We start from the raw sequence: 15,097 nt of genomic DNA on the forward strand, positions 1-15,097 counted from the left end.
CAACTTAGCCGTTTGCTTGAGGTCGGCCAACTAATGCAAAACAATGTGAAATCCCTTGATCACCCAACCAATTCTTGAGGGTAGGCGTCTAAAACTGAGGGCCATTATCAAAGACGATAGACATAGGTACCCCAAACCGGGTAATGATGTTATTCCAGATGAAAGAGATGACATCCTTTGTGTTAATGTTCTTGACCACCTCTGCTTCTACCCACTTGGTGAAGTAGTCAACAAAACCTATAATGTACCGCCGTTCGCATGGCATAGGAGTGTACAGACCTAGGATATCCATGCCCTACTCGGCGAATAGAACCGGGCTATTAACTCCTCTCCTCAGCGTGATTTCTTTTATTTTGCCTAACAAGCATCCTTTTTGGATCCACGGCGGCCGCCTGACTCCTCTCCTCGTGCACGGTTTTATTGCACCGTCTAGGTTCCTTTTAGATTACTTGGTTGATCAAAACGGCTATGAGTACGCCTCATTTGGTTGATCAGTCTTTGCCGTTTGTAATAAGTTTATTAAGCAATGTACCACCCGGATGGGAGATGCTCTCTGCAACGAATTCACCCAGATTGGCGTCATCGGATGCTGTACTCATGTTGGAGGAGACGCTTAATTTGAATTTGGCCGTCTACACATTGCACAGACGATGCTCCTATTAGGAAATGTATTAAAGCAATAAATAAATAACATTGAAAACAAAAAGCAATTTCTTTCATTAATAGGCTTTTTATTTACAAAAAAATCACAATTCTTAGAAGTAATTTTTCTTTAAGTTATCTACATTCCAAGTTCCGGCTAGTCGCCTACCATCTGGAGTTTCTAGGTGGTAGGTGCTGCCTCTCACTTCTTCATGGATCCGGTAGGAACCTTCCCAGTTAGGCGTCACCTTGCCTTGCTCATTGTTCCTACCGGTTGCCTCCATTTTTCGTAACACAGTCCCCCACTTTCAAGGGCCGTTTGTGTACTCTTTTGTTATAGGCTATTGTCATTCTCATACGGTAAATCTCATGACGCAAGGTGGCATTGCCCCTGCGTTCCAGGAGTGAGTCCAATGCTAGTCGCATGCTTCCCACTTTGCCTCTTCATCATATAGCATGACTCGAAGAGTCGGCTCATAGTGTTCGATGGGCAAGACACCCTCAACACCATACACCATGAGAAATGGGGTGTCGTCGATTGCCCCTTTTTCTGTTGTTTAGATGGCCCATAAGACATGAGTTAGCTCTTCAACCTATAGACCGCTAGCTCTTTCTATTTTCTTCTTTATGTCGTCTGAGATTAGTTTGTTAAAAGATTTAACTTAGCCGTTTACTTGGGGTCGGCCAACTGATGCAAAACAATGTGAAGTCCCTTGATCACACAACCAATTCTTGAGGGTAGGCGTCTAAAACTTAGGGCCATTGTCAAAGTCCATAGACATAGGTACCCAACACCGGGTGATGATGTTTTTCCAGATGAAAGAGATGACATCCTTTGTCTTAATGTTCTTGACCGCCTCTGCCTCTACCCACTTGGTGAAGTAGTCAACAAAACCTGAAATGTACCGCCGTCCGCCTGGTGCAGGAGTGTACAGGCCTAGGATATCCATGCCCTACTCGGCGAATAGAACCGGGCTATTAACGACCGTCAGATTAGTGGCTGGACGGTGGATTAACTTGCCAATTATTTGATACTTGTCACATTTTTTCACCATTTCCATGGAGTCTGCCTCAAGCGTGGGCTAACAGTATCCCTGCCGTCTGGCCCTAACTATTAGCGACTTGTCGCTTATAAGAGAAGCGCAATAGCCTGCATGCAATTCTTCTAGAATTTCCTGCCTTTTCTTTGGGGTAATACACCTCAATAAAGGGTTCAGGAAACCCGTCTTGAAGTGTTCTCCATTTCGGATCTCAAAGTTTGCCGCACGCTTTTTCAGTATGACTGCTTCTAGAGCTAAATCCGGTAGAGTGTCGTCTAGCAAATACGCCTGGATGATATCCATCTAGGTTGAGCTTCAATCTAGTACTCGAACGGGATCTTTCTCAGGACTTCGTTTTTCCATTACTTCTTAAAAAGATTGACCGAGGCATATCATAGGAGGCGAATGATGCTAGTTTTGATAATGCGTCCGCCTGATTGTTCTCGGATCTGGACACTTAACTTAAGTGGAATTCATCAAGTGTCCCAGCTTCAGCTTTAACCGCCTACAGGTATTTGATCGTAGCCGGGTGGGTGGCCTCATAATCACCATGGTATTGGCTAACGACTAGTTGAGAATCAGAGCAGGCGTTTATCTTTCTCGCCCCTTTCACCTTGCACATGCGGATGTCGGCTATTAGGGCCTCGTACTCTGCTTTATCATTTGAGCCTTGAAATTTGAACCTTAGTGCATATTCATACTTGTCCCCCTCAGGAGATTGATATATAATCCCTACACCATAGCCGTTCATAGTAGAGCTCCCGTCTACATACACTTTTCAAACCTGGTCAAGATTTTTCGGCGCAGCCGGCCTTGTCATTTTGACAATGAAGTCGGAAAACGCCTGACCCTTCACTGCCTTCCTTGGTTCAAAAGTGATTTCAATACTTTGCATTTCAATAGCCCATTTGAGCATTCTATCAGATGACTCCAAAGTTTTCATTGGCTGCTTGGGGGGCTGGTCTGTATAGATCACAATCGAATATGCTAAGAAGTATGGTTTCAACTTCTTGACTTCCATGAAAAGAGCAAGGCCAAAATTTTCCACCGTTAGGTACCGTAGTTCGGCATTTTGAAGAACATGGCTAATGAAATGGACAGGGAACTGAATATCGTCTCTCTCAGAAAGGAGAACAGCACTGAGTGCATGATCTAAGACGGCTAGGCACATGTAAAGAGTCTCTTTGGGCAAAGGGCTAACAAGCCTTGACAAAAAGTGGAAGTGTTATTTCAATTTTTTGAAGGTCGCCTCAGCATCATCCCCCTATTCGAACATAGTCTTCTTTTAGATTGCTTGGAAAAAACAGAAGCACTTGTCACCTGACCGGCTAAGGAATCTCCCCACTGCCGCTAGACAACCTGTTAGTTTTTGAAATTCTTTAACAGTGCGGAGTGACTTCATGTCAATTATCGCTTGTATTTTCTCTAGATTGGCCTCTATCCCCCTTTGATCAATAAAAAAATCCGAGAAACTTCCCAGACTCAACGCTAAAGGCATACTTATTGGGATTGAGCATGACCTTGTGCTGCTTGAGTGTCATGAAGGTTTCTCGGAGGTCAGCAAGATGATCCATTTGTAGCTTGTATTTGACTATCATATCATCAATGTACACTTCTACATTCCACTCTGTTTGATTAATGAAGACTGTATTAATCATTCGTTGGAAAGAAGCAAATGCATTTTTCAAGCCAACGACATCACAGTATAACAGAGTAGCCCCTGATCGATGACGAATGCCGTCTTATCTTTCCACTGGGGAATCTAATGAAAGCCAGAATAGGTGACCATGAAACTTATCAAAGCATGTCCGGCTGTAGAGTCGACTAGACTGTCGATCTTTGGTAGTGGGTAACTGTCCTTCAAACATGCCTTGTTCAAGTCAGTGTAATCAACACACATGCGCCAAGTACCATTCGGCCTCTTTACAAGCACAACGTTTGCAACCCAATAAGGGAAGTTACTTTGCCGAATGAACCCGACATCTAACAGCTTGTTTACTTCAGCGGCGACTGTCTGACTCCTCTCCTCGACGTGATTTCTTTTCTTTTGCCTAACAGGCTTCTTTTTTGGATCCACGGCGAGTTTGTGGACAGCAAGATCCTGGCTGATGCTTGGCATCTCTTCCACTTCAAAAGCGAAGATTTCTTTGAATTCCCTCAACAAATTGTGCAAGTCTGCACCCAGCTTTACAAATGCAACCGTCCCCACCTTAAGAGTACGCTCCGAACAGGTGTCGTCCAAAGCGATATCAATATGTTCACTAGCCGGCTGGGGCCGGATTTCATCTGACCGTTCCCCGGTCAGTGATTGCTATTGCTTTTCTTTTTTGACGGCCACCAGCTGATCAACCTTCTTTTTCTTGCCGGCTACTGCTGGGGCTGGTTCGGGATCCTTGACATCGTCAAGGTCTATTGGCTCCTCACCCTGGCCGGCTGCAGCCACTGTGGGCTTGACATCTGAGAGGTAGCACTCTCTAGCCGTCTTCAAGTCTCCATTCAGGGAGGCAACAGAACCATCATCCCTTTTGAACTTTAGCAGCATGAGGGATGGAATAATGACGGCCTTAGATTCGTTCAGAGTCGGACGACCCAAAATGAGGTTATAGGTGGTCAGCTCCTCCACCACCAAGAACCGGACGACCATGTGGCGTCCCTTTCCCTTCTCTCCTAATCGGATGGGTAAGTCAAACCGTCCGACTAGGTGCACAACTCCACCCCCGAAACCAACCAAGGGGTGAGTGACCTTGTGCATACTGTCAGGCTTGTACTTCAGCTTGGACAAGCACTTAGGTCAGACAAGCTACCAGTATCTATGAGGATCCGGCAAACCAATTGGTTGGCAACCTTGCATTCGATGATGACAGGGTCATTGTGCGGCCGATGAATTTTGCCCCGATCCTTCTCAAAAATGTTGACTTCAGGGAATACGCTGATAAACGCCTGACCCCCATCAACTGAGTTGACATTCATCTTTCTCAGATGGTCCATGGTGCCCCTGATAGTAGGGCCCCCTCTAGAAAAGCTGCCTGCTATGGTGTATATCGACTCTTTGTCAGTGTCTGAACTACTAGTAGGCTGGCAGTCTTTTAAGACGGTTACCTGGGGTCGATCTTTAGAGTCGTTGTAGACTTGAGAATGTAGGACTTTAGCACTCCCTTATCGGCCAATTTATCCAACAGGCGCTTGAGGCTATAACAGTCGTTGGTATCATGACCAATATCCTCATGGTAGTGGCAATACTTGTTTTTGTTCCGATTTTTGGCGGAACCTTTCATGGCAGCGGGCTTCTCAATGTTCTCCCAGTCTTTTATCTCCATGAGAATGGAGTAGCAGTCTTTGTTAAACTCGTACTTTGAGACATATAATTTAAACTCTTTCATTTTCTTCTGGGACGGTCAATCAGAATTGTCAACCACCCAAATCTCTTTTCTCTTCTTGTTCTCTTTAGCTTTGTGAGCCGGCTGAGCTTGTTGACTCTCTCTTTGTTTGTCAGACTTCTTGGAGTCTGACCGCTTGTTGGTGGACTAAAGCTTGGTCACCTGTATATAGGCGTCCGCCTCCATCGACACTTCTTAAAGAGTGGCAACCCTTTTCCTGACGAGGTCGAACTTGAAAGTCGACCTATCCTTCAGACCCTTGAAGAAGTCTGTATAAGCGACATCGTCAGACATCCCTTAGATCTGGATTCTTACCAGATTGAACCGCCTGACGTATGATCAAAGCCCTTCTCTACCTCACTAGTAGAAAATTTCATTTTGACACCGAGTTATTGACACCGATTCTTAAAAACCGTTGGAAAAAAAATTAGGCAGGTTTTAGTATAATAGAAATGACACCGGTTCAAACCAAACCGGTGCCAAAGTAAAGAAATGCCACCGGTTTGAACCGGTGGGAATTCTAAAAAAAAAAACGCCAGCTTGCCTAGCTTATTTCGATCCTTTCCTCTCTCCTCTTTCTAGTCCCCTCTCTCGCTCTCTCTCCTCTCTTGCTCTCTCTCCACGCCAGCTTCCTACTGCAGCCACCACCACCTTGAAAACCGATACTTCGACGGCGGTGACATATCCTCTCTCCTAAAAATCGCAGTCACATGCAATCGAAGCCACCGCCGACCACCGCCGATTTCCCTTTCCTTCGATCTCCTTTCCCATCACTGCGTCGCAAGCAACACTTTTCTTCTCGAAGCGAAGGTTAGGGTACAAGGTAAAGGCAGGGAAGAACTGGAAGAGAGGTAATTTCTAGATCTGAACTTTTTTATTTTTACACATTTTCGCTTTGTATTGCTAATTTATGTGCTTATTTCAGTGGTAATTCGTTTAATTATTGGATTTTGTCAAATTTAGAGTTTAGGGTTATGGTTGACTCTGTTTGATTATCAGTGTATGTTAGATTTGAGGGTTTACTAGCTCTTAATTTAGGGCTTTGAATTTTGATGTATTTCATTTTTGTAAGTTGATGTCGTTGGATTATTATGAATTTGGTGTTTAGTTTTGCTTTGAAATCGATGAAATTATGACATTATGATGGTTACTATGATGAATTAATTGTTCAATTTCTACTGTTGTTTGTATTTTTAATCATTAATTCGATCTATGTGTTGGGCATTATCTCTGTTTTTCTAGGATTAGTTAATTTTAAGATTAGAAATCAACTGGGAATTTTTAATTGATTGTTTGATAAACTGGGTTTGTGATTTTATATTTTGAATCATTATATTGTCATAAAGCTTGTACATTTTACTTAATATGGAAATTTAGGGTTTATCATGTTAGAGTAATGATCTGTTTTTGTATGTGAAATGCTGCAAATTGATAGCTTTCTGTTGGGTTAGTTTGGTTTGTTCTGCTAGTTAGGTTAGAAATAGTTGTGAAATTATCAAAATGCATGACAAATTTGAGATTTTAGGGAGAAATTTTGTATATTTGGTTGAATTGGATGATTTTAGTGATGATTTTGTGAATGGATGGTGTTTAGATGGGAAGACATTTAAGAAGCCACGTCATCCTTATGAGAAGGAGCGATTGGATGCTGAGTTGAAGCTTGTAGGAGAGTACAGGCTTCGTAACAAGAGAGAGCTCTGGAGGGTTCAGTATGTTTTGAGCCGTATCCGTGATGCCGCAACGCATCTTCTTACTCTGCTCGTTGATATATCATTTGGCTTCTATTCTCTGTTTTTTAAAATCCTACTGTGGTCTGCGCTTAGAATTTTCTTCTGTTATTAAGCTGCTGTCCTTGCTTTTCTAGGTTCCATGTTCTTGATTATGTTTTCTTTTCCAGAAATGAGCTAGATGAATCGATTTAGGTGCACTGGTGATCTGCAACGTTCTCTATCTTAAAATAGGAGTCTTGAAGCTAGTTCTTGTCAGGTACTTTCTACCAGATTAGTTTAGTTTGTTCAGTCTCCATGGACTGAATTTCTGAGAAATTGAATATACTCTTTTGCATGAATAAATCAAAATATAGTGATTATGACCGAATCAATACAGCACTATTTTTTTCTGTTTTGAAATATGATGCATTCGATCATCTGACTGATTCGAGAGAAGACCATTTTCGTTATACAGCCATACAGGCGATATTTCTTGCATATTATGAATCCATGTCACTTTTATTTTAGGAAGTAGTTTTGACTATCGAATGTTAACTATCACATGTGACTATATCTGATGCATATTGAACAACCATATAGATTATGTTACCCAAACTTGAGTACTATGTTGGATACCGTTAAGTGACCAAGTGTTTGCCTCAACTATTTTGTGCTTTCCGTGATTGTCCTTAAATGACATGTTCCAGAATATATAGTATGGTTTAGAGCCAGCCATTTAATTGTTAATGGTATGAATAAGGCTATGCTCTATGCATAGATGAATTTGTCTGCATGAAAATCTTCATTTTGTTGGGTGTAGAATGTGTGGTGTTGTGTCTCGTGGTGCCTTAGTGTGTGTTGGGTGCTGCGTGTTGCTTATTTTGCTATTTGTTGCTGCGTTTTATTGTGGGTAAAGTGTTCCTGCGTTTTATTTTGCTGGGTGAGTCTTTTTTTCATTTTTTTTACCAGCTCTTACCTTGTTCTTGTGGACCCAGAAGATCAGCTTACTCATGAGATGTCACTGGAAGACGAGATAGATCAGCTTACGCAAGGCGGCTGCAGCTGCAGCTGCTGCCTCGCAAGGCGGCTGCTGCTGCAGCCACTGCCTCGCAAGGCTGCTGCTGCATGCTTCTATGCTCCTCCCGCTGTTCAAAATATTATACTTGAATTTTCTTTTCTGAATTCTGATTTCCCTTGACTTCTTGAGCTCCAGTAGGTAATTTTTAGGTTAATTTAGTAATGTTGAGTTCGATAAAGATAACTGTATTGCTGGAATGAAATTAGCTGTAAATTTCATGATTGCATAGAGTATACTATGAGGTTATAAATCATGGGATTGATATTAAATAATTAAATTCGTGTGTAATTTTGTGGGGTGTTCTGGGAAGAATGATGCTCAAATGAATTACCCTTTCATAATTGTATGATGAATTTGTGTTGAATGAGTTGTCATTTCAAGAAAAGACCATGGTTTGTTTGGGTGCTACTAGCCCACTACTTAGTTAACTATTTAGGCCATAGATTTTTATGTTTATTTTATGCGTTTTGCTAAAACAGAAGGTATGCAGAGTTTGGTTGAACTTATTGTTGTTTGGAAGGATTAGTATAGTTTTATGTCCTTCTCATCCTACCAAACTAAAAGAGATTGGGGGGAGGTAGTTGTGGCATCTTTTAGCTTACAATTTGCATATACTTGAACCTGGTATGTGATTTTTAGGAGTTATTGGGAGTTAATATCATACATGCTCTGCCAAGACATGCCTCGCAGCCATGTTGCAAATTTATCATTGTAGAAAACTCTATTTATGAGGCTACTAAAGCGTCGTTCATATCTGTTTTTTGGTATCATAGGGGAAACCTCCGTGGAACCTTGGTCCTTCTGCGATATATTGGCAGAGTTGCGGATAAACCGACTCTATATGGGAAATATTTATGAGACTGGAGAGGTTTTTTTGCCTTATATTCTTTAACATTTTGGTCTTAACAGCTCAGATGCTTCAACCTAAACTGTGGTTCTGATGCTGACATCTTTTTGTGGGCTGCTTTTGAAATACTATGTTTATTCAGTTTTTTTTTTTTAGGAGGATCAGTAAGAGTAGTCGAGCAAGAACCAAGAGAGTTAAAGCAAGACCTTTCTGCTTCTGTGCTGCTCCTTCTATGCTGCAGATCTGTTGGGAGCCGTTACGTTGTCGGCTGTCGTGTTCCCGAAATTGATTCAGTTATCTAGAGGATTGCCATTGCAGGAAGTTGCACTTGGTAGGTAATTTTGTAATTCATGTTCGAGTTATGCTAAAATTTGCATATGTAAATTTAGTTGCTTTTATACAATAGTAAATGTTTGTGACTAGTATGATTATTATGTATGATGAGTGTATGCATACAAGTAGAATGATAGAAAACATAGAATTATGAGCTGTGTTTATGTTCATTTTTTCGCAGGCCGGGTAAAGTTCTAATTATACCTATAGGTTGGATTAATTAGTATGGAAAATAAGTAGATGGATAATAATTATACCTATATGCACATGTATGTATCCATGTACACGTTGGCTCTGTTTCTTACCAAAACTAATAAAAATCAAAGAATCATTTGTAGGATAAAGTAGAAAACATCCGTATAGATTTATTGTACATATTCACTGCAGGCCTGCAGCATTATTACCCCATACTCTTGCAGTTTTGGTCTTGCTTTCTCACTTTCTGTTTTGGAAGTCAAAAACTTTTTTATGCACTTTCCTAGTGTATTTATTTAACTGAAGATTAATGCTACTGTTTTCCCTTTTATTATTTGTTTTAATTTCATATATGACATTTTCTTAGTAAACTGAAACAGCTCTGATAAATTCAACTTTGTGTGAATTTTGTGGACAGATGATATGGGCTTTAGAATACGATCCTGATCTTTTCTTAGTTTATGAAGAGCCTGATTCTGCTACTGAAAGTTCTGAGGGATCTAAAGGAAAACCGAAATCCATTCGCCATTACGAAAAGTATGAAAGAGAAATTTTGAGAAGTGGAGCAAAGGAAGACGCACCCCTTCCCATTTCTGTCTTCCTAGTTGCTAGTGTATTGAAAGAGAGGGGCCCAAAACTACTTAAGGAAGCTCGTGGTCTGGATGATGTTGTAAAGGTACAGGTCCTCAGAGTACTTTATGTCCTGTGGCAGGAGCATCGATCACACAATGATTGCTGCTGCAGCTGCTGCCTCGAGGGTGCTGCTGCAGCTGCTGCAGGGTGCTTCTGTGTTGTCGTGTTGCTGCTGCTTCTCTGTTGCCGTGTTGCTGCTTCTGTGTTGCTGTGCTGCTGCTTCTGTGCTCCTGTTCACCTTGTATTTTATTTTATTTTTTTGGACGAAAATTGTAATATTACAACATTTTTTTATGAAAATATGTAAGTTTATATATATGTTAGTGTTTATATATCCATTTAAGTGAAAAAAATGCAAAAAAAAAATAATTTTTTTTTTATATTTTTTTGGGCCATTTTTGGCATCGGTTTTGAACTGGAATCGGTGCTAAAAACCCTTTTTTTGCCACTGGTTCTGAACTGGTGCCAAAAATCCCACTTTTTAGCATCCCTCAAATGGTCAACGGCTCAAAACCGGTGCCATAGGGGGTTTTGAGCCGGTGCCATTCTACATTTTTCTACTAGTGTCTCCCCACTCTACAACACTCAAGTCGAGACTTGTTTTCTTTGTAGGGATATTCATAGAGAAGTTAGAAGCAAACAACAACGCAAGCGTATTGAAGCTATTGATGCAACTGGCCGGCAAATTGACGAACCATTGTTGGGCGATTCCTTTCAATGTAGCATCGATATCAGGTGGCATCATCTAACCCCTGTAAGTACATGATGTTGGAGTAAGCCATGAGGTGTTCCTTAGGGTTAGTGGTATCGTCATAGGTACCCATCAAAACATTTTTAACCTTGGACGGCTGTGCCGCCTCGGTTATCTCCTTGGAAAACGCAGAAGGTTCTTCCCTAAGTTTCAGTAAACGGAGTTGACAGTTCAAAGCTTGGACATTATATGCCGCCTGACCACCGAAGAGGGCCGACTGCATGTAAGGCTGGGCATATGGCCTGTATGGCAGCTGAGGCACATACTAGGCTTAGCCAATCACATAAGGGCCTGTGTAGACGGATTGATTGTCCGGCCGGCTCTTATGTACAGATTGGGAATACCTTGCCGAGGTATTCTTAAAGCTGTATAGGAAACTCGACGTGGAAGTTGAATTAGACAATTACCGATTTCTCTTTTGCTCGATGATATGCCGAGCATCAGAAAATGACTTTTTGCTACCATCCGGCTGAATTTGCCTGATGGCCTTCCTCTGACCCGTCTCGAGCAAGCAGATTTTGGTCCAATCTATCAAGGTCCGAGCCTTCTCCCTGGGACTGAGTGTGGAGTAGGCTGTCTGTCCCTAACGGACTTGTTCTTCTTAGCATGAGAAGGCTTTTTGGCTGACTGACCCTTGCTAGGGCCAATCGTCCTCTTGTTAATCAAATCCTTTCTCTCCCCTGTGAAACTATTCATGAATTTCATGAGTTCGTCTCTGGTGACGGGAGCTGCTCCTTCTGCCGCCTGGGGTTGTCCAAACGGCTATCCTAATGACTTGCTTGATCATTGTCCCGTTCCCTTTCATATGTGGGATGGATGCGTCTTGTTCTTAATGACCCATCAGAGGCCACATAGGTGTCGACTTCATAGTCGTCATCAGTTTCATGGTCCGTTTGGACCACTACTTCGCTGTTTCTCAGTAGGAGGCGGTACAGACTCTGGTGAAACCATCTAAGAGGTATTCTCCTCAGAAACAGCGCCAAATGTTTCGGGGTTTTCTGTGTCCCTTAAGAGAGATATGTCACCAAGACTGGATTCCGGCGTCTGTACATGCAAAATAACGGAGACTATGGGTGGTTGGAGTTCTGCCTCCGAGGTTCAAGTTAGAACGTGTTCGGAGAATGTAAAAAGGTGAAGAAATGATAAAGTAAGATTTTCTCGGATTCCGAAATCAGGTGTTTGAAGGAATTATGTCTTCGATAAGTGCAATTACTAGTTATATCAAGGATCACTATTATGGAGATCATTAGTTCATTCTATAGAGTCGTCATTGTCTGGTGCTAGATGTGGCAAATGATCTTTGGGCTAATAAAATAGTCCAAAGCCTAATAGAATAGATCCTATAAGGTCACACAATAAAGGTATTGGGTCAAACAAGTAAGGCCCATTAATGGGCCTCATGAGATCATGACTTACCATATGGAGTGTTGGGGTAGAGTAGTTTGATTAGGACAAGGAGTTTGGGCTTGACATTGACTCTTATTTAGAGATATGATCTATAAATAAGATCCATGACTTAGATTGACAGTAGAATTCACAAGTCCGTTAATTCTAATTCAAGCAACCAAGTCCCAAACCCTAATCCCTCTCTCTATTACACGGCCCTCCCCTCTCTCCCCCTATCCATACGGCCGGCCACCCCCTTGGTGGGTCGTGGTGTTCGTGGTGGTGGATCGTGGTTAGTTCGTGTATCACTTCTCCGTTGAAGGTTGATTAAAGGGTTTAATCACAACTAACTAGCATTAGTGGAGGTTTGATCTGTGTCTGTGGACTAAGTAGAGGAATCACACTTGGGGTTCTATATCTCCCATTGTTCTTGCTCGATCGCACGTGGAATCACACTTCAAAGGTACAATTATATGTTATGCAATGATCTTGGTTATTAGATGCTTTATGAATATGATTCATGAAATTCCTCTTAGAGTATCTAAAGTCTTACAGTGGTATCAGTTAGCCTATGCATGTACACATATTGAATTATTAATTCTTTGAATTTCTACAATTTTAATTCAATTAGGAGGGAGAATAATTTAATTATGGGTCAATTATTATTTTAAATGTGATTTAACATATAGAATTATTAAAAGTTGTATAATTTGCTCAAAATTAGCCATCAAAAGATCCGATTTTTGCCCTAAATAGTTCAAAATTTTCGAACCCCTAAACTCTGATTTTCGAAAAAAAATCGAAACCCTAATCCTAAATTGTGAATTTTATGTTTTGGTTTTGATTTAATTCGATTGCGATATGATTTATGATTTTAACCTATTTGATTTCATGTTAAATTATGAATTTTTCATGATCAAATTTTTAATTTAAGAGTTAAATTGAATTGGGGATTAATTTCATGAAAAACCCTAATTTCAAGATTGAATATGATTTAATTTTGAAATTAATTGGACCACATTAAATTAATTTATTTTTTAACAAAAGAATTGTTTTAATTTAAATTAAATAAGAAAGGGGTTTTGTGTGCGGCAGCCGTGGCTGGGTGGCGCAGCCACAACGGCTGCCGTTGCAGGTGGTCCGGAGGGAGGGCGTGGCTGGGTAGGTGGCTCTGACAGCAGGAGCAGCAACAACAACGCCACGCAAGTGTTGCGTGCGCTGCTTGTGGCAACGTACACCGCAAGGTGTACAGCCACCGTGGCTAGCTTCGGCTGGCCACACAACGGTGGGTAGCGCGGTTTTTTCAAAAAAAAATTATTTTATTTTATTTTAATATAAATTAGATTTTAAAATTAAAAGATAAGTTTTGATTTCGAAAAGATAAAGTTGTTTTTGTTAAGTTTGGATAAGTTTTGAACAAAAAGATTCTATATGGATAATAATTGATTAAATAATGAGATTATCCCATAATTATTTTAGGATAATATGTGATTTAAAATATTGTGATTGGCTAGGCAATTATGATAGAATCTCTTAAATTAGTTAGGATTATCATGGGAAATAAATATGATTTATCTTCCATAATTAAAATAAGATTTGATTCTATCTCATACCTAAAATAGAATATATGATATTTTATGATTGGTAATGAATAATATATGATATTATCTAATTGCAGTAATTTAACTAAAATATGAGATATTTATTGCCATGATTCCTTAATTATGAACATTCGATGTTATAGTTTAGGAAAACATGATGAGTGATTTATTATATGGCACTTTATAAAATATGATGTTATTTATTGCTATATATAGACTAGTATGACCCATAGATTCTAAATACGATTTGCGCATCGTTTCGTATTTTTGTAATCTAAATACGGTTTGCGTACCGTTAAGTATTTTTGTAATTTATTTTATTTATTTAATTAGTAGATAGAATAGAATAGTATTACAGGTTACAGTTGATCCAAGAAGCCAATGGAGTGAAGGCCTAAAGGAGCTAGATGGATGAAATCCATGAAGGTTCAAGTGGGTGTTTTGCTTTAATACTTTTCTAGGATTACGGGGCCATACTATGTCATTTTATTTATGCATGTTAGATTTTATTTATGTTGATTGATGATGCGCTAGAGTTCACTAAATAATCACAACATAATAAATCTAGGTCTTGGAAATATTGAGTTTGCTTTTCCAATTAGATACCCAACAATCCTTCGATCGTAAGTGATGGGTCGGTCTCAGTAGGGTGTCACTTGTTATCTTGGGTAATTTGGGGCACATCACGTTCTACATATTTAATTGGTTATACTCAACAAGGTTACCTAAAGCGTTTAGGATCTTGAAGCAAAGGGTAATAATTAAACATGAAATGGTTAATTATTCAACCAAGAGTTGCAAGAATCGCAATCAATAAAGAGTTTACTTACCTTGAAAATGTAATGATTGATGGTAGGGCCTCAATCCGGCCAACTATTACACGAATAAAGGATCTTGGAATCACTTAATTCAATTGGGACACATATTATGAATAAAGTGTTAAAGTAACCTATAACCTTAATTTAGGTGCTTTATAGATAAACATAATTGAATTTTGCGTTTATATACAAGTAATATTTCGTTTTAATTTTATTTTAATATATAATCTCCTCGATTGAATATAAAGTTGAGAAATGTTCTCAGAAGGTTAAAAGATAATCCATAAACCTATATTCCAATTTTTCTAACATGGTTCTAAAAGGCAATTTAGAAACCCATGTTACATGTCTAAGGTTGGTTTTATTCAAAATGTTTGAGTAAAATGCCAACACATCTTCATTTTGAAAAGTGTTTCAAGGGATATAATGAGATGGGAGGTACAATCCCTCTAAAAGACAAGTATAGAAATCCAATAAAATATCTTATCTTTAGTATGACTGATTATAAGAAAGTGATTGGAAGTCTCTATGATCAAAAGTTGGTCAAATGACATTATTCTTCATTCATTTCATATGGAGTTAAATAGTCGATTAAACTCTAATATGAATAATGATTGAATAGACTTAGCAAAATCGTGAAAGTGCTTAAAGAAGTTAAGTAAAGTATCATTTTGAACATAAGAGAAA

General features: G+C 39.8%; 1 long non-coding RNA gene across 3 annotated transcripts; it reads left to right on the forward strand.

Annotated features, from left to right (window-relative positions):
* The first annotated feature begins 5,613 nt into the window (after window positions 1-5,613).
* On the forward strand, window positions 5,614-10,188 carry LOC145592392 (uncharacterized). 3 transcript variants are annotated; one of them, XR_014102397.1, is made up of 5 exons: window positions 5,614-5,910; window positions 6,654-7,045; window positions 8,620-8,714; window positions 8,836-9,024; window positions 9,640-10,188. It is a non-coding gene; the product is annotated as an uncharacterized LOC145592392 (long non-coding RNA). The 3 variants fall into 3 exon arrangements; XR_014102396.1 differs by having other exon boundaries at window positions 8,850-9,024; XR_014102398.1 differs by lacking the exon at window positions 8,620-8,714 and having other exon boundaries at window positions 8,850-9,024.
* The last annotated feature ends 4,909 nt before the right edge of the window (window positions 10,189-15,097 follow it).

Source organism: Chenopodium album, chromosome 18 (genome assembly GCF_948465745.1).
Source record: "Chenopodium album chromosome 18, dcCheAlbu1.1, whole genome shotgun sequence".
In the NCBI taxonomy this organism is placed as follows: Eukaryota; Viridiplantae; Streptophyta; class Magnoliopsida; order Caryophyllales; family Amaranthaceae; genus Chenopodium; species Chenopodium album.